This window comes from Bos javanicus, chromosome 5 (assembly GCF_032452875.1).
Source record: "Bos javanicus breed banteng chromosome 5, ARS-OSU_banteng_1.0, whole genome shotgun sequence".
Lineage (NCBI taxonomy): Eukaryota > Metazoa > Chordata > Mammalia > Artiodactyla > Bovidae > Bos > Bos javanicus.
Window position 1 is genome coordinate 57148172 of NC_083872.1, and position 18675 is coordinate 57166846.

Genomic DNA, 18675 nt, shown 5'->3' on the forward strand with positions numbered 1-18675 from the left:
TACTTTAAGTATAAATGGATTAAATGCACCAACCAAAAGACACAGATTGGCTGAGTGGATACAAAAATAAGACCTGTATATATACTGTCTACAAGAGATCCACTTCAGGGGCTTCCCTGCTGGCTCAGTGGTTAAGAATCCACCTTGCAATGCAGTGGAGGTGGGTTTGATCCCTGGTCAGGGAACTAAAATCCCACATGCCACAGAGCAATTAAGCCCATGTGCTGTAACTACTGAGCTCATGTGCTCCAGAGCCCATGCACCACAACTAAAGAGTTCATGTGTTGTGATGAAAGATGCCACATTACACAACAAAGATCTTACATGCTGCAACTAAGAGCCAACACAGTCAAATAAATATTTTAAAAAGAGAGACCCACTTCAGACCTAAGGACACATATAGACTGAAAGTGAGGGGATGGACAAAGATATTCCATGCAAATGGAAATCAAAAGAAAATTGGAGTAGCAATACTCATATCAGACAAAATAGATTTTAAAATAAAGACAATTACAAGAGACTTGAGAGTCCCCTGGACAGCAAGGAGAACAAACCAGTCAATCTTAAAGAACATCAAACCTGAATATTCATTGGAAGGACTTATACTGAAGCTGAAGCTCCAGTACTTTGGCCACCTGATGCCAAGAGCGAACTCATTGGAAAAGATCTTAACGCTGGGAAAGATTGAGGGCAGGAGGAGAAAGGGGCAACAGAGGATGAGATGGTTGGATGGCAAACTCAATGGAGATGAGTTTGAGCAAATTCTGGGAGATAGTGAAGGACAAGGAAGCCTGGTGTGCTGTAGTCCATGGAATCACAAAGAGACACAACTGTGTGACTGAACAACAACAACAAGAAACAATGAAGGACACTACATAATGATCAAGGGATCAATCTAAGAATGTGTGTGTGCTTAATTGCTCAGTCATATCTAACTCTTTGGAACCCCATGGATTGCAGCCCACCAGGATTCTCTGTCCCTGAGGAATATCCCTGGTTGCCATATCCTCCTCCAAGGGATCTTCCCAACCTAGAGATCAAATTCAGATCTCCCATACTACAGGCAATTCTCTACCAACTGACCCATCAGGGAAGCCCCAGTTTAAGAATAAGATGGCTAACAAACACATGAAAAGATGCTCAACATCACTCATTATCAGAGAAATGCAAATCAAAACCACTATGAGGTACCATTTCACGCCAGTCAGAATGGCTGCGATCCAAAAGTCTACAAGCAATAAATGCTGGAGAGGGTGTGGAGAAAAGGGAACCCTCTTACACTGTTGGTGGGAATGCAAACTAGTACAGCCACTATGGAGAACAGTGTGGAGATTTCTTAAAAAACTGGAAATAGAACTGTCTTATGATCCAGCAATCCCACTGCTGGGCATATACACTGAGGAAACCAGACGGGAAAGAAACACATGTACCCCAATGTTCATCGCAGCACTGTTTATAATAGCCAGGACATGGAAGCAACCTAGATGTCCATCAGCAGATGAATGGATAAGAAAGCTGTGGTACATATACACAATGGAGTATTACTCAGCCATTCAAAAGAATACATTTGAATCAGTTTTAATGAGGTGGATGAAACTGGAGCCTATTATACAGAGTGAAGTAAGCCAAGAAGAAAAACACCAATATAGTATACTAATGCATATATATGGAATTTAGAAAGATGGTAACAATAACCCTGTGTATGAGACAGCAAAAGAGACACTGATGTATAGATCAGTCTTATGGACTCTGTGGGAGAGGGAGAGGGTGGGGAGATTTGGGAAAATGGCATTGAAACATGTATAATATCATGTATGAAACGAGTCGCCAGTCCAGGTTCGATGCACGATACTGGATGCTTGGGGCTGGTGCACTGGGATGACCCAGAGGGAGGGTATGGGAAGGGAGGAGGGAGGAGGGTTCAGGAGGGGGAACACAGGTATACCTGTGGCAGATTCATTTCAATATTTGGCAAAACTAATACAAAATTGTAAAGTTTAAAAATAAAATAAAATTTTTTAAAAATAAATTTAAAAAAAAGAATAAGATGTAACAATGATAAATATTTATGCACCCAACACAAAAGCACCTCAATATATAAGACAAATGCTAACATATATAAAAGGGGAAATCAACAGTAACACAATAATAGTGTGGGACTTTATTACCCCACTTACACCAATGGACAGATTATCCAAATAAAAAATTAATAAGGAAATGCAAACCTTTAATCACACATTATACCAGATGGACCTAATTGATATTTATAGGACATTCCATTGAAAAGCAGCAGAATACACTTTTTTTTTTTTTTTTTTTTTTTTAGTACATGGAACATTCTCAAGGACAGATCACATCTTGGGTCACAAATCAAGCCTCAGTAAATTTAAGAAAATTTAAATCACATTAAGCACCTTATCTGATCACATCAACATGAGATTAGTTATCAGTTACAGTGGAAAAACTGTAAAAAACACAAACACATGGACACTAAATAATATACTTCTAAATAACCAAGTGATCACTGAAGAAGTCAAAGAGAAAATAAGAAAAAAGAACATAGAAACAAATGACAATGAAAACATGACAATCAAAAACCTATCAGTTCAGTTCAGTTCAGTTGCTCAGTTGTGTCCGACTCTTTGCGACCCCATGAATCTCAGCACGCCAGGCCTCCCTGTCCATCACCAACTCCCAAAGTTTACTCAGACTCACGTCCATCGAGTCAGTGATGCCATCCAGCCATCTCATCCTCTGTCGTCCCTTTCTCCTGCCCCCGATCCCTCCCAGCATCAGGGTCTTTTCCAATGAGTCAACTCTTTGCATGAGGTGGCCAAAGTACTGGAGTTTCAGCTTTAGCATCATTCCTTCCAAAGAAATCCCAGGGCTGATCTCCTTCAGAATGGACTGGTTGGATCTCTTTGCAGTCCAAGGGATCCTCAAGAGTCTTCTCCATTCTCTGAGATCTGCTCTTACTGAAGTGGATCAGTGATGAAAGTAGCCAAATCTGAGCATCAGAAGACCACCCAGTGTATCTGATGCATGATCTCTGTAGTTCTGAGAAGCAAAAGAAAAATTTTAAATAAGGGGTATGAAGGGGTGGGTGCGTGTGTGTGTGTGTGTGTGTGTGTGTGTGTATAGGTGACTGGATAATTAAGGGGCTTATTGGTGGGTAAGTGAGAGTTGGTTGTGGGTGTGCTTGTATGAAAGGCTGATCAATTCTGACCAATGATGAAAAGATTTTACTGCAGGACTTTATACAGTTATGAAGGTTTCTACACTTGATCTGAGCTCAGAATTAAAAAAAAAAAAAAAATGAGTCTTCTCCAACACCACAGTTCAAAAGCATCCATTCTTCGGCGCTCAGCTTTCTTCACAATCCAAATCTCACATCCACACATGACCACAGGAAAAACAATAGCCTTGAGTAGACAGACTTTTGTTGGCAAAGTAATGTCTCTACTTTTCAATATACTATCTAGGTTGGTCATAACTTTTCTTCCAAGGAGTAAGCGTCTTTTAATTTCATGGCTTCACTCACCATCTGCAGTGATTTTGGAGCCTCCAAAAATAAAGTCGGACACTGTTTCTACTGTTTCCCCATCTATTTCCCATGAAGTGATGGGACCAGATGCCATGATCTTCATTTTCTGAATGTTGAGCTTTAAGCCAACTTTTTCACTCTCCTCTTGCACTTTCATCAAGAAGCTTTTTAGTTCCTCTTCACTTTCTGCCATAAGGGTGGTGTCATCTGCTTATCTGAGGTTATTGATATTTCTCCTGGCAATCTTGATTCCAGCTTGTGCTTCTTCCAGCCCAGCATTTCTCATGATGTACTCTGCATATAAGTTAAATAAGCAGGGTGACAATATACAGCCTTGACGTACTCCTTTTCCTATTTGGAACCAGTCTGTTGTTCCATGTCCAGTTCTAACTGTTGCTTCCTGACCTGCATACAGATTTCTCAAGAGGCAGGTCAGGTGGTCTGGTATTCCCATCTCTTGAAGAATTTTCCACAGTTTATTGTGATCCACACAAACGCTTTGGCATAATCAATAAAGCAGAAATAGATGTTTTTCTGGAACTCTCTTGCTTTTTCAATGATCCAACGGATGTTGGCAATTTGATCTCTGGTTCTTCTGCCTTTTCTAAAACCAGCTTGAACGTCTGGAAGTTCACAGTTCACGTATTGCTGAAGCCTGGCTTGGAGAATTTTGAGCATTACTTTACTAGCATGTGAGATGAGTGCAATTGCGTGGTAGTTTGAGCATTCTTTGGCATTGCCTTTCTTTGGGATTGGAATGAAAACTGACCTTTTCCAGTCCTGTGGCCACTGCTGAGTTTTCCAAATTTGCTGGTATATTGAGTGCAGCACTTTCACAGCATCATCTTTCAGGATTTGAAATAGCTCCACTGGAATTCCATCACCTCCACTAGCTTTGTTCATAGTGATGCTTCGTAAGGCCCACTTGACTTCACATTCCAGGATATCTGGCTCTAGGTGAGTGATCACACCATCGTGATTATCTGGGTCGTGAAGATCTTTTTTGTACAGTTCTTCTGTGTATTCTTGACACCTCTTCTTAATATCTTCTGCTTCTGTTAGATCCATACCATTTCTGTCCTTTATCAAGCCCATCTTTGCATGAAATGTTCCCTTGGTGTCTCTAATTTTCTTGAAGAGATCTCTAGTCTTTCCCATTCTGTTGTTTTCCTCTATTTCTTTGCACTGATCGCTGAGGAAGGCTTTCTTATCTCTTCTTGCTATTCTTTAGAACTCTGCATTCAGATGCTTATATCTTTCCTTTTCTCCTTGCTTTTTGCTTCTCTTCTTTTCACAGCTCTTTGTAAGGCCTCCCCAGACAGCCATTTTGCTTTTTTGCATTTCTTTTCCATGGGGATGGTCTTGATCCCTATCTCCTGTACAATGTCATAAACCTCCGTCCATAGGTCATTAGGCAGTCTATCAGATCTAGTCCCTTAAATCTATTTCTCACTTCCAGTGTATAATCATAAGGGATTTGATTTAGGTCATACCTGAATGGTCTAGTGGTTTTCCTACTTTCTTCAATTTCAGTCTGAATTTGGCAATAAGGAGTTCATGATCTGAGCCACAGTCAGCTCCCAGTCTTGTTTTTGCTGACTGTATAGAGCTTTTCCATCTTTGGCTGCAAAGAATATAATCAGTCTGATTTTGGTGTTGACCATCTGGTGATGTCCATGTGTAGAGTCTTCTCTTGTGTTGTTGGAAGACGGTGTTTGCTATGACCAGTGCGTTCTCTTGGCAAAACTCTATTAGTCTTTGCCCTGCTTCATTCTGTATTCCAAGGCCAAATTTGCCTGTTACTCCAGGTGTTTCTTGACTTCCTACTTTTGCATTCCAGTCCCCTATAATGAAAAGGACATCTTTTTTGGGTGTTAGTTCTAAAAGGTCTTGTAGGTCTTCATAGAACCATTCAACTTCAGCTTCTGCATTACTAACTCAATGAAACTAAGCATTACTGGTTGGGGCATAAACTTGGATTACTGTGATATTGAATGGTTTGCCTTGGAAATGAACAGAGATGATTCTGTTGTTTTTGAGATTGCATCCAAGTACTGCATTTCAGACTCTTTTTTGACCATGATGGCTACTGCATTTCTTCTGAGGGTTTCCTGCCCGCAGTAGTAGATATAATGGTCATCTGAGTTAAATTCACCCATTCCAGTCCATTTTGGTTCGCTGATTCCTAGAATGTTGACGTTCACTCTTGCCATCTCCTGTTTGACCACTTCCAATTTGCCTTGATTCATGGACCTGACATTCCAGGTTCCTATGCAATATTGCTCTTTACAGCATCGGACCTTGTTTCTATCACCAGTCACATCCACAGCTGGGTATTGTTTTTGCTTTGGCTCCATCCCTTCATTCTTCCTGGAGTTATTTCTCCACTAATCTCCAGTAGCATATTGGGCACCTACTGACCTGGGGAGTTCCTCTTTCAGTATCCTATCATTTTGCCTTTTCATACTGTTCATGGAGTTCTCAAGGCAAGAATACTGAAGTGGTTTGCCATTCCCTTCTCCAGTGGACCACATTCTGTCAGACCTCTCCACCATGACCTGCCCGTCTTGGGTGGCCCCACAGGGCATGGCTTAGTTTCATTGAGTTAGACAAGGCTGTGGTCCTAGTGTGATTAGATTGACTAGTTTTCTGTGAGTATGGTTTCAGTGTGTCTGCCCTCTGATGCCCTCTTGCAACACCTACCATCTTACTTGGGTTTCTCTTACCTTGGACTTGGGGTATCTCTTCACGGCGGCTCCAGAAAAGCGCAGCTGCTGCTCCTTACCTTGGAAGACAGATATCTCCTCACCGCCACCCCCCCTCCAAAAAAACCTATGGGATGCAGCAAAATTAGTTCAAAGAGGGAAGTTCACAGCAATACAATCCTACATCAATCAACAAGAAAAACATCAAATAAACAACCTAATTTTACACCAAAAACAACTAGAAAAAGAAGAATAAAAAACACAAAATTAGTCAAATAATAAATCATAAAGATCAGAGCAGAAATATATGAAAAAGAAATGAAGAAAACAATAGCAAAGATCAATAAAACTAAAAGCTGGTTCTTTGAGAAGATAAATTGATAAACCATTAAGCAGATTCATCAAAAAAAAGGGGGGGGGGGAGAAGATGCAAATCAATAAAGTTAGACATAAAAAGGAGAAGTTACAACAGACATCACAGAAATACAAAGGATCATAAGAGACTACTACAAGAAATTATGCCAATAAAATGGACAACCAGGAAGAAATGGACAAATTAGAAAATTTCACCAGTCCAAGACTGAAGACTGCCTGCAATGTGGGAGACCCAGGTTCTAAACCTGCATCAGGAAGACCCCCTGGAGAAGTAAATGGCAACCCACCCCAGTATTCTTGCCTGGCAAACCCCATGGACAGAGGATCCTGGCAGGCTATAGTCCATGTGGTCACAAGAGTTGAACATGATTTAGCTACTAAACCACCACCACCACCAAGACTGAACCAGGAAGAAGTAAAAAATGTGAACAGACCAATCGCAAACACTGAAATCAAAACTGATCAAAAAATCTTCCAACAAACAAAAGTCCAGGGCCAAATGGTTTCATGGGCTAATTCTATCAAATGTTTAGAGAAGAACTAACACCTATTCTTCTCAAACTCTTCAAAAAAATTGCAGAGGGAGGAACACTTCCAAACTCATTCTACAAGGTCATCATTACCCTGATACCAAAATGAGACAAAAATATTACCAAAAAAAGACAGTTTCAGGCCAATATCACTGATGAACACAGATGCAAACATCCTCAACAAAACACTACAACAGAATTCAACAACACACCAAAAGAATCATACACCATGATCAAGTGGGGTTTATCCCAAGCATGCAGAAATTCTTCAATATATGCAAATAAATCAATGTGACACACCATATTAACGAATTGAAAAATAAAAAGCATATGATAATCTCGATAGATGAAAAAAATTTTTTTGACAAAATTCAACACTCATTCATGATTTAAAAAAACCTCTCCAGAAAGTGGGCATAGAAAGAACCTACCTCAAAAAAATAAAGGCCATATACAACAAGCTGACACCAAACATTATTTTCAATGGTGAAAAACTGAAAGCATTTCCTCTAACAAGACAAGGTTGCCACTCTTGTCACTCATCAAAACATAGTTTTGGAAGTCCTAGCCACAACAATCAGAAAAGAAAAAGTAATAAAAGAATCTGGACTGGAAAAGAAGTAAAACTGTCACTGTTTGCAGATAACATGATACATGTGTGTGTGCATGCTCAGTCACTCAATCATGTCTGACTCTATACAATCCCCTGGTCTGTAGCCCACCAGGCTTCTCTGTCCATGGGCTGTTCCAGGCAAGAATACTAGAGTGGATTGCCATTCCATTCTCTAGGGGATCTTCCCGACCCAGGGATTGAACCTGTGTCTCCTGCCACTCCTGCATTGGCAGGTGGAGTCTTTACCCCGAGCCACCTGGGAAGCCTGTACTATACATGGAAAATACTAAAGATTTAGGATTTAGCCACCAGAAGATTACTAGTATTAATCAATGAATTTACTAAAATCGCAGGATAAAAAATTAATACACAGAAATCCCTAGCATTTCCATACACTAACAACCAAAAATCAGAAAGAGAAATGAAGGAAACAAGCCTATTCACCATTGCAAGAAAAAGAGTAAGTACCTAGGAATAAGCCTACTTAAGGATATAAAAGACCTATGTACAGAAAACTATAAGGCACTGATGAAAGAAATCAAAGATGGCACAAACAGATGGAGAGATAGGCTATATTCTTGGATTGGAAGAATCAATATTGTGAAAATGACTATACTACCCAAAGTAATCTACAGATTCAATGCAATCCTTATCAAATTACCAATAGCATTTTTCACAGAACTAGAACAAAAAATTTTACAAAATTTTTAGAAACACAGAAGACCCAGAATAGCCAAAGCCATCTTGAAAAAGAAAAACAAAGCTGGAGGAATCGGCCTCCCTGACTTCAGACTATATTAAAAAGCTACAATCATCAAGGCAGTATGGTATTGGTACAAATGTAGAAATATAGATCAAAGGAACAAGATAGAAAACCCAGAGATAAGCCCATGCACTTGTGGGCACCTTGTGTTTGACAAAGAAGTCAAGAATATACAATGGAGAGAAGGTAGCCTCTTCAATAAGTGTTGCTGGGAAAACTGGACAGCTATGTGTAAAAGAATGAAATTATAACACTTCCTGACACTATACACAAAAATAAACTCAGAATGGGACCTAAACTTTGATCCATTTTGAGTTACCTTTGGCATACAGTATAAAGTAGGGTTCAGTTTCATTCTCTTGCATGTGGATATCCAATACTTCCTGCACCATTTCTTGAAAAGGTTGTTCATTTCCTATTAAATTGTCTTGACATCTTTGTTGAAAATCAATTAACTATAAATGTAAGGGTTTATTTCAAGTCTCTAATTCTATTTCCTTGACCTATTTGTCTATCATTATGCTGATACTACACTGCAGCTCTGCATTAAGTTTTGGGATCAGGAAGTAGGAATCCTCCAGCTTTGTTCTTCCTTTTCAATATTGTATTTGATATTCAGAGTCCTTTGACTTTCCATATGAATGTTTGGAGAAGTTTGTCAGTTTGTGCAAAGAATACAGCTTGGAATTTAAGGGGGAATGAATTGAAATTATAGATGAATTTGGGGGTTATTACTAGAAGATCCAACCAGTCCATCCTAAGGGAAATCAATCCTGAATGTTCATTGGAAGGACTGATGTTGAAGCTGAAACTCCAATACTTTGGCCACCTGATATGAAGTGCTGACTCATTTGAAAAGACACTGATGCTGGAAAAGATTGAAGGCGAGAGGAGAAGGGGACGATAGAGGATGAGATGGTTGGATGGCATCACCAACTCAATGGACATGAGTTTGGTAAACTCCGGGAGTTGGTGATGGACAGGGGGGCCTGGCGTGCTGCAGTCCATGGGATTGCAAAGAGTTGGACACGATTGAGTGACTGAACTGAACTGAACTGAACTGAACTATCTTGAGAATTTTAAGTCTTCCCATTCATGAACATGTAATGTCTTTACATTTATTTAGATCTTCTTTAATTTGTTTCTACAATGTTTTGTAGTTTTTAGTGTGCAAGTTTTACACTTGCTTGATTAAACTTATTCCTAAGTATTTTATTCTGTTTGATACTATTGTCAATTGAGTTATTTTCTTAAATCAATTTTGTATTGTTCATTTCTATTGTGAAGAAATACAATTGATTTTTGTATATTGATCTTGCATTCTGTAATCTTGTTGAACTTATTTATTAACTCTAATAGCTTACTTTCTTTTTTTAATTGAAGTATAGGTGATTTATAATATTGTGTTAGTTTCAGGTGCCCAGAACAGTGATTCAGTCTTTTTTTTTTAACTTTACAATATTGTATTGGTTTTGCCATACATCAACATGCATCTGCCATGGGTGTACACGTGTTCCCAATCCTGAACCCCCCTCCCACCTCCCTCCCCATACCATCCCTCTGGGTCATCCCAGTGCACCAGCCCCAAGCTTCCTGTATCCTGCATCGAACCTGGGCTGGCGATTCGTTTCTTATGTGATATTATACATGTTTCAATGCCATTCTCCAGATTATATTCTGTTATACATTATCTTCTCTTCCTTTGGGAGACTAAGAGGGAGAGGAAGCTGTTTGAATGGTTTCATTTATAATTGAATTCTAGGGTTTCCCTGGTGGCTTATCTGATAAAGAATCTGCCTGCAATGTGGGAGACCTGGGTTCAATCCCTGGGTTGGGAAGGTCCCCTGGAGAAGGGAAAGGTTACCCACTCCTGTATTCTAGCCTGGAGAATTCCATGGGGTTGCAAAGACTTGGACATGACTAAGCAATGACTTTCACTTTCATAGATTATTACAAGATATTGGATAATAGGCAATAAAAACAAACAAATCTTTGCTCCTATCTATTTTACAAATAGTATTCAGTATCTGTTAATCCCATATTCCTGATTTGTCCTTCCCCTCGCCCTTTCTGCTTTGGTAATCATAAGTTTGTTTTTTCTGTCTGAGAGTCTGTTTCTGTTCTGTATATGAAATCATTTGTATTATTTTTAAGATTCTACATATAAGTGTTATCATATAGTATTTATCTTTCTCTGACTTATTTCACTAAGCATTATATTCTCTCAGTCCATATTGCTGAAAATGGCAATATTTCATTCTTTTATGACTGAATAATATTCTATTACATGTATATACCATGGGCTTCTCAGATAGCACTAGTGGTAAACAGCCTACCTGCCAATGCAGGAGACTAAGAGATATGGGTTCGATCCCTGTGTCGGGAAGATACCCTGGAGGAGGTCATGGCAACCCACTCCAGTATTCTTGCTTGAAGAATCCCATGAACAGAGGAACCTGAAAGGCTGGAGTCCACAGGGTCTTAAAGTCAGACATTATTGAAGTTACTTAGCATGCACACATACCTCAATAAAGCTAGGGGAGAAAAAGCTAGTGAGATATAAATGACAGAATGAAATAAACATTCATTGAAGACATACTACATGCCGCTGTAGTGAAATCTGTCTATACTCATGCACACATACATACACACATACTCAATCTCATTAATCTTCATGTGGTTCCTGTCTCTTACAGGCCCCACATTTTCCACTATACCTGATCTCTCACCAGGGTTCCCCAGCATGAATGTTCTCTTTAGGGAAGGTACCTTCTGCCCCAACTCACACCTGCAGAGGTCTGCTCAAACACTTTGACTTACGTTATCCAATTTAACAAGTACCTATTGAACTGCTACCAAGTACAATGACACAGACATGTAGAAGATTGGGTCCCTTGCCTAAAAGAGCCATCAGTCTCATCTGAGAAACCAAGTAGATGCTAAAGAACTAGCTACTTAAGGGCGAAAAGTTATCTACAACTTAGAACATATAATTTGTTGTCCAAACCAATTCGTTTTTGAGAATGTGAAAAGGCTATTAATAATTGTGCTGAGGTAATAGGAATAAAGAGGGCAAGAAGTAGAAATAAAGTGGGTATATGGATCCTATAAAGATAACAGGTCTGCATTACTGAAGAACCCTTTGTTTGCTGAAGAGTAAGAGGGACATGGATTTGCCACATGGGACAGGAAGAGGGACCAAACTAAATCAGTCTGCATGGTGGAGAAGTTGATATTTTCAGGGGAAAACTCAGAGCAATGGGATAAAGTCAAGAGGCTGGGTGCAGCTAAAAGAGCTTCAGGGAAAGAAACCCCTGTAATGAAGGTAGCAGAGAATAGGTTTGAGGAAATCAAATCAAAGTCAATTATGCATTTTAAATTGCTTACTTTGAGGCATATAACTACCTTCTGGCTTCTCTCCCACAAAAATCCTCAGTAAAAGCTACATTTCTCACCGCTACTCTTTTGTAAGTAGACTCCAGGGAAAATTTGGAGAGATTCTGAGTTCTGCTTTGCTGTTTAAGTGGAGCAAAAACACAGACACTACCAGAGCTAGAGGACAGAGAACCACCACATCTGGTTAATCAACAAAAGCAACTCTTTTGTGTATATATCCTATACTGATAAACTTTAGCGGCTTTATGCTTTTTCATTCATCTTTAAACAAGTTTCATTCCTTGTACAGTTCCAAAGTGTATGATATAGACTATGGGTACCACAGGGAACAATCTAGGAAGGAAGGAGTTTGGGTCAGAAAAGGCTTCTGAGAGGCTTAAGAAAGAAAAAGAAGGGAAGACGATCCAAGAGGGATAGCATGAGCACAGATGGTGATTAAAAAAATATGAGCTGGGTATTAACAGGGAGAGTGAGGAGGCCAGTCTCTTTGGAAAAAAATGTTATACTGAGGAGCAGGAACAATGCCAGAGAAGCTGAATAAAGGTTTCAGTATCTTTAGTCAGCAGAGTTAGAGAAGGGAAAAAGCACCAGCTGCAGCCTATTCACAAAAAGCCACAGTGCTGCCTTTCATCTTGATCTATACACTTTCAGTCATTTGACCTATTTTTTTTTTTTTTTTGGCTGCACTGGGTCTTTGTTGCTGCGTGTGGGCTTTCTCTAGTTGTGGCAAGTGGGGACTACTCTTAGCTGTGGTGTGCGGGCTTCTCATTGTGGTAGCTTCTCTTTCTGCAGTGTGTGGTTCCTAGAGCACATGAGCTTCAGATGTTGTGGCTGGTGCTCGGGCTGAGTCACCCCATGGCAAGTAGGAATCTTCCCGGAGCAGGGATCAAACCCATGTCCCCTGCATTGGCAGGTGGATTCTTAACCACTGGACCACCACAGAAGTCCCTGGCCTGTATTTTTAACAAAATATGGAACATATGAAACATAATCTACATGTAACTTAACCATATGTCACGAACATCTCCCATTCATTAAGCATCATCCTTCTACCATTTGATTTTTATTGGCTCTTTTTCACTCTTTCACAGATGAAGTATGCATGAAGTTTATGAGCAAGAGAACTGAGGTTGTCACCAAAGAAATATTCTGAAAAGAAGGTTGGAGCAGTGGAAGCTAGACGTGGAAGGCCCATTCAGAGGCCAGTGTAATCTTCCAGAGCCTGTGGAAGCTCCTAGAGAGACCGTGAGAAATGCAAAAGGTGCTAGCTCTCAAGAGCAGCACAATAAATGTACACAAGAAGATGTACAGTGCAAAGCACCACAGGAGTGAAGCCAGAAACTAGCTCTGCAAGAACTCATAAGAGGATACGAGGGGGTCTGGCAGGGCCTCCCAAAGGAAGGGAGCAGGGATTGGCATATGGAACAAGGGGGCTCAGCAAGTACAGGCTGTCTTGAAAGAGCATGACATGCACTTAGGCCTCTTCCCTTCTGTCTGTTGTCTATTAGTCTTTATGTTCTGTTCTTCAAATGAGAGTAGAAATTTCTCTTCCCTACTCCTCTTTCCATTGGGAAATTCTGTTCTCACTTATTTTCCCTGACCCTCTCGGGAAAAGACCAGCCTGAAGAACCTCCAGCCACAGGGAGAATGACTCAGCATAACTTTTAACTGATTCCAAATCCTTGAAGATGATCTTTGACGACTTCACATTTCATTCACCATCCACTTCATGCTTAATCAGTTGTGGCTTGTAAGGCCTCTCTCTTTAAAACTTAACACACATACACCAGGTTCTTTGGCAGCAAATTTCTGCTTCACCGTCATGGTCTAGTTCATCTATCTGTGACATTCTCTGAGAAAATTTCCCCCAACTTCTTTTCTTTCTTCCCACCCCTCCAAAGTAATGGCTTCTTTCTCTGAGCCTGACAGTCCTAGTCCCAGTCATTGTCACAACCACACAATGTGATCGGCACCACACAAGGTGCCTGCTATAGTCTCAACAGTATGCTCTCCAAAAGCAGGAATCCTGCCTCCTGGCCTCTGTGGCCCCAGTACCTGGCCTAAAGGAACTCAGTATTGTTAAATGGACACCAACTTGAAAAAATAAAAGTGAAAGAAAAGTTTAGGGGACATCAGATTTCCTTGGGCATAGATTCAAGAGTCCTCAGCTCTGAGTAACTTTTTTACATAATCACATCAGAAATTTTTTATGGCACTATTTTCCATTCAACTGCCTCCATGTCCTACATGTTCCACATAAAACCACCATCTTATTACCACTTCCACCCACGCCAAAAACCTGCAGCAATCTCAATGAACAACTTTTCATATCAGCAAAGCTCCGAAGTGCCTGTCTCTGCTTTCTCGTTCAATGAATATTTATTAAGCAACTATTATATTCAGGGAACAATCTCTCTTGACATCCCCTGCAGTGCCCTTGAGACCCATTGCTTCCGACAAACAAAGGCGCTGTTATAAACATACATCCAGACACTGAATAATGATGGATGACGGTGCATCCAGCTTTCTTTCTGCAACTCATACTTTCAAAGTCATTACATCCTGTGCTTCCTGTGTCCCAGCTTTCCTTGTGCCTTTTAAACCTTTATAACTTGGAATATCAGCATGATACAAGACATCTAGAAACAACTTTTTAAAGTAAGGCTATTAAAGTTTAGGGAAACTTTGTTGTACATGAAGCATATGTGTTCAGTCGTGTCTGACTCTTTTGTGATCCCATGGATTGTAGCCTGCCAGGCTCCTCTGTCCATTGGATTTTCCAGGCAAGAATCCTGGAGTGGGTTGCCATTTCCTCCTCCAGGAGATCTTCTCAACCCAGGGATTGAGCCCATGTCTCCTGCATCTCCTGCATGGGCAGATTGTTTCTTCACTGCTACACTATGTTGGGTGTATATTCTCCTTTCAGCTACTATGGTTAGTGAGAAGTGGCTACAATACATACATGTATGTATTGTACGTATTGTACAGTGTACAGTGTATCCTCATGAGAGGGTAACAGGCAGGAAGGTCAGGGGTCTCCAAACGGAGGAAATAGCCTGCAAGTGTCAGACATTTTTTATCTCTCTCTTAAGTGGCAGGAGGAAACAAACTACTGTTATATTTTTTCCCCTTCTCTATACAAATTTAAAAAGAGGTCTCTCTGAAAATTCTGTACTGCCTAATAACAGCTGGTTCCACCTGAACTTAACTTTTCTCAAACCTCGAGCTAACCAATGCATTTTTCTTATTTAAGCAATGCTAACGTACTATGTATTAACCCTTGACTCTATCTTCAAGTTGGTTCTGCCTAAAGGCTCAGAACCAGTATGTTATACTGATACATTGCTCTCCTAATCTATGTTGATGAAACTATATATTTGTATGGAAACCTGCCTTTCTTCAAGACTCATGTCAATGGTTTTATGGCCCGGGATGACTCACCTGGTGCCAACATTATCTCAAAATGCATCTTGTGGGTGAGGGGCCTGGTGCCATTCTCTGAGTTTTGAGACATTTCCTTTCCTTTATTAGCAGACTGCTAGAAGCTATATAACATCCAGCTAAAGACTAGCTGGCGGGGTACTCTTTATCTCCCTTTCTGATGTCTATGTCAGAAGATTTCTCTATCTCTTTTATACTTTAATAAAACTTTATTACCATGAAAGCTCTGAGCAATCAAGCCTCATCTCTGGCCCCGGATTGAATTCTTCTCCTCCGGAGGCCAAGAATCCCGGTGTCTTTTGTGTTTCAGCAACAACCTTTCATTCAGACCAGCAGAATGGAAGAACTTGTCTGCTGTAACAAAGCACATTGCTCTCCCTCCTAAAACTAAACTACATCGAAATAGAAATTCAGTTTCTAACTCAATAAAGAAGTTTACAAAGTTGGGTCTATGTAGAGAACAGAGCTGGTGTTGAAAGGTTGTTGAAGAAGGGACAGGCCACCCATGGAGTCGCAAAGAGTCTAACACAACTGAGGGACTTATACTTTCATTTTCTCTGTACCATACAGTAAGACCTTATTGTTTATCTATCCTATTTATGGTAGTTTGTGTCTACTAATCCCAAACTCCTAATTTATATCTCCCTACTCTCCTTTCACAAAGCCATTGGCTGTGTGGATCACAATAAACTGTGGAAAATTCTGAAAGAGATGGGAATGCCAGACCACCTGACCTGCCTCTTGAGAAACCTATATGCAGGTCAGGGAGCAACAGCTAGAACTGGACATGGAACAACAGACTGGTTCCAAATAGGAAAAGGAGTACGTCAAGGCTGTATATTGTCACCCTGCTTCTTTAACTTATATGCAGAGTACATCATGAGAAATGCTAGGCTGGAAGAAGCACAAGCTGGAATCAAGATTGCTGGGAGAAATATCAATAACCTCAGATACGCAGATGACACAACCCTTATGGTAGAAAGTGAAGAGGAGCTAAAGAGCCTCTTGATGAATGTGAAAGAGGAGAGTGAAGAGATTGGCTTAAAGCTCAACATTAAAATGGCTGTCTGGAGAGGCCTTACAAATAGCTGTGAAAAGAAGAGAAGCAAAAAGCAAGGAGAAAAGGAAAGATATAAGCATCTGAATGCAGAGTTCCAAAGAATAGCAAGAAGAGATAAGAAAGCCTTCCTCAGTGATCAATGCAAAGAAATAGAGGAAAACAACAGAATGGGAAAGACTAGAGATCTCTTCAAGAAAATTAGAGATACCAAGGGAACATTTCATGCAAAGATGGCCTCGATAAAGGACAGAAATGGTATGGACCTAACAGAAGCAGAAGATATTAAGAAGAGGTGTCAAGAATACACAGAAGAACTGTACAAAAAAGATCTTCACAACCCAGATAATCACGATGGTGTGATCATTCACCTAGAGCCAGACATCCTGGAATGTGAAGTTAAGTGGGCTTAGAAAGCATTACTATGAACAAAGCTAGTGGAGGTGATGGAATTCCAGTTGAGCTATTTCAAATCCTGAAAGATGATGCTGTGAAAGTGCTGCACTCAATATGCCAGCAAATTTGGAAAACTCAGCAGTGGCCACAGGACTGGAAAAGGTCAGTTTTTAGTCCAATCCCAAAGAAAGGCAATGCCAAAGAATGCTCCAACTACCGCACAATTGCACTCATCTCACACGCTAGTAAAGTAATGCTCAAAATTCTCCAAGCCAGGCTTCAGCAGTACATGAACCATGAACTTCCAGTTGTTCAAGCTGGTTTTAGGAAAGGCAGAGGAACCAGAGACCAAATTGCCAATTATCCGCTGGATCATGGAAAAAGCAAGAGAGTTCCAGAAAAACATCTATTTCTGCTTTATTGACTATGCCAAAGCCTTTGACTGTGTGGATCACAATAAACTGTGGACAATTCTGAAAGAGATGGGAATACCAGACAACCTGACCTGCCTCTTGAGAAATCTGTATGCAGGTCAGGAAGCAACAGTTAGAACTGGACATGGAACAACGGACTGGTTCCAAATAGGAAAAGGAGTACGTCAAGGCTGTATATTGTCCCCCTGCTTATTTAACTTATATGCAGAGTACATCATGAGAAACGCTGGACTGGAAGAAGCACAAGCTGGAATCAAGATTGCCGGGAGAAATATCAATAACCTCAGATATGCAGATGACACCACCCTTATGGCACAAAGTGAAGAGGAACTCAAAAGCCTCTTGATGAAGGTGAAAGAGGAGAGTGAAAAAGTTGGCTTAAAACTCAACATTCAGGGAGGGAGGAGGGAGGAGGGTTCAGGATGGGGAACACATGTATACCTGTGGTGGATTCATTTTGATATTTGGCAAAACTAATACAATTATGTAAAGTTTAAAAATAAAATAAAATTAGGAAAAAAAATAAAATAAAAGAATGACCCTTAAAATAAAATAAAATAAAAGCATACTTAGGATGAAAAAAAAAAAAACAACTCAACATTCAGAAAACTAAGATCATAGCATCTGGTCCCATCACTTCATGGGAAATAGATGGGGAAACAGTGGAAACAGTGTCAGACTTTATTTTTCTGGGCTCCAAAATCACTGCAGATGGTGACTGCAGCCATGAAATGAAAAGACACTTACTCCTTGGAAGAAAAGTTATGACCAACCTAGATAGCATATTGAAAAGCAGAGACATTACTTTGCCAACAAAAGTCCACCCAGTCAAGGCTATGGTTTTTCCCGTGGTCATGTGTGGATGTTAGAGTTGGACTGTGAAGTAAAGCTGAGCACCAAAGAATTGATGCTTTTGAACTGTGGTGTTGGAGAAGACTCTTGAGAGTCCCTTGGACTGCAAGGAGATCCAACCAGTCCATTCTGAAGGAGATCAGCCCTGGGATTTCTTTGGAAGGAATGATGCTAAAGCTGAAACTCCAGTACTTTGGCCACCTCATGTGACGAGTTGACTCATTGGAAAAGACTCTGATGGCTGAGAGGGTTTGGGGGCAGGAGGAGAAGGGGACAACAGAAGATGAGATGGCTGGATGGCATCACTGACTTGATGGACATGAGTCTGAGTGAACTCCGGGAGTTGGTGATGGACAGGGAGGCCTGGCATGCTGCGATTCATGGGGTGGCAAAGAGTCGGACACGACTGAGCAACAGAACTGAACTGAACTGACTCTCCTTTCCCCTTTGGCAACCATAGGTTTGTTTTCTATGTCAAGAATCTGTTTCTGTTTTGTAAATAAGTTTATTTGCATCATTTTTAGATTCCATATGTAAGTGGTATCATAATGGTATTTGTCTTTCTCTGA

The 18675-nt window shown here is 40.4% G+C and overlaps 2 non-coding genes across 2 annotated transcripts; both read left to right on the forward strand.

Annotated features, from left to right (window-relative positions):
* Positions 1 to 2983: 2983 nt before the first annotated feature.
* On the forward strand, positions 2984 to 3063 carry LOC133249006 (small nucleolar RNA U2-19). The gene has a single exon (XR_009736824.1). It is a non-coding gene; the product is annotated as a small nucleolar RNA U2-19 (small nucleolar RNA).
* A 160-nt stretch (positions 3064 to 3223) lies between these two features.
* LOC133249005 (small nucleolar RNA U2-30) lies at positions 3224 to 3295 on the forward strand. Its single transcript, XR_009736823.1, has one exon. It is a non-coding gene; the product is annotated as a small nucleolar RNA U2-30 (small nucleolar RNA).
* Positions 3296 to 18675: the final 15380 nt, after the last annotated feature.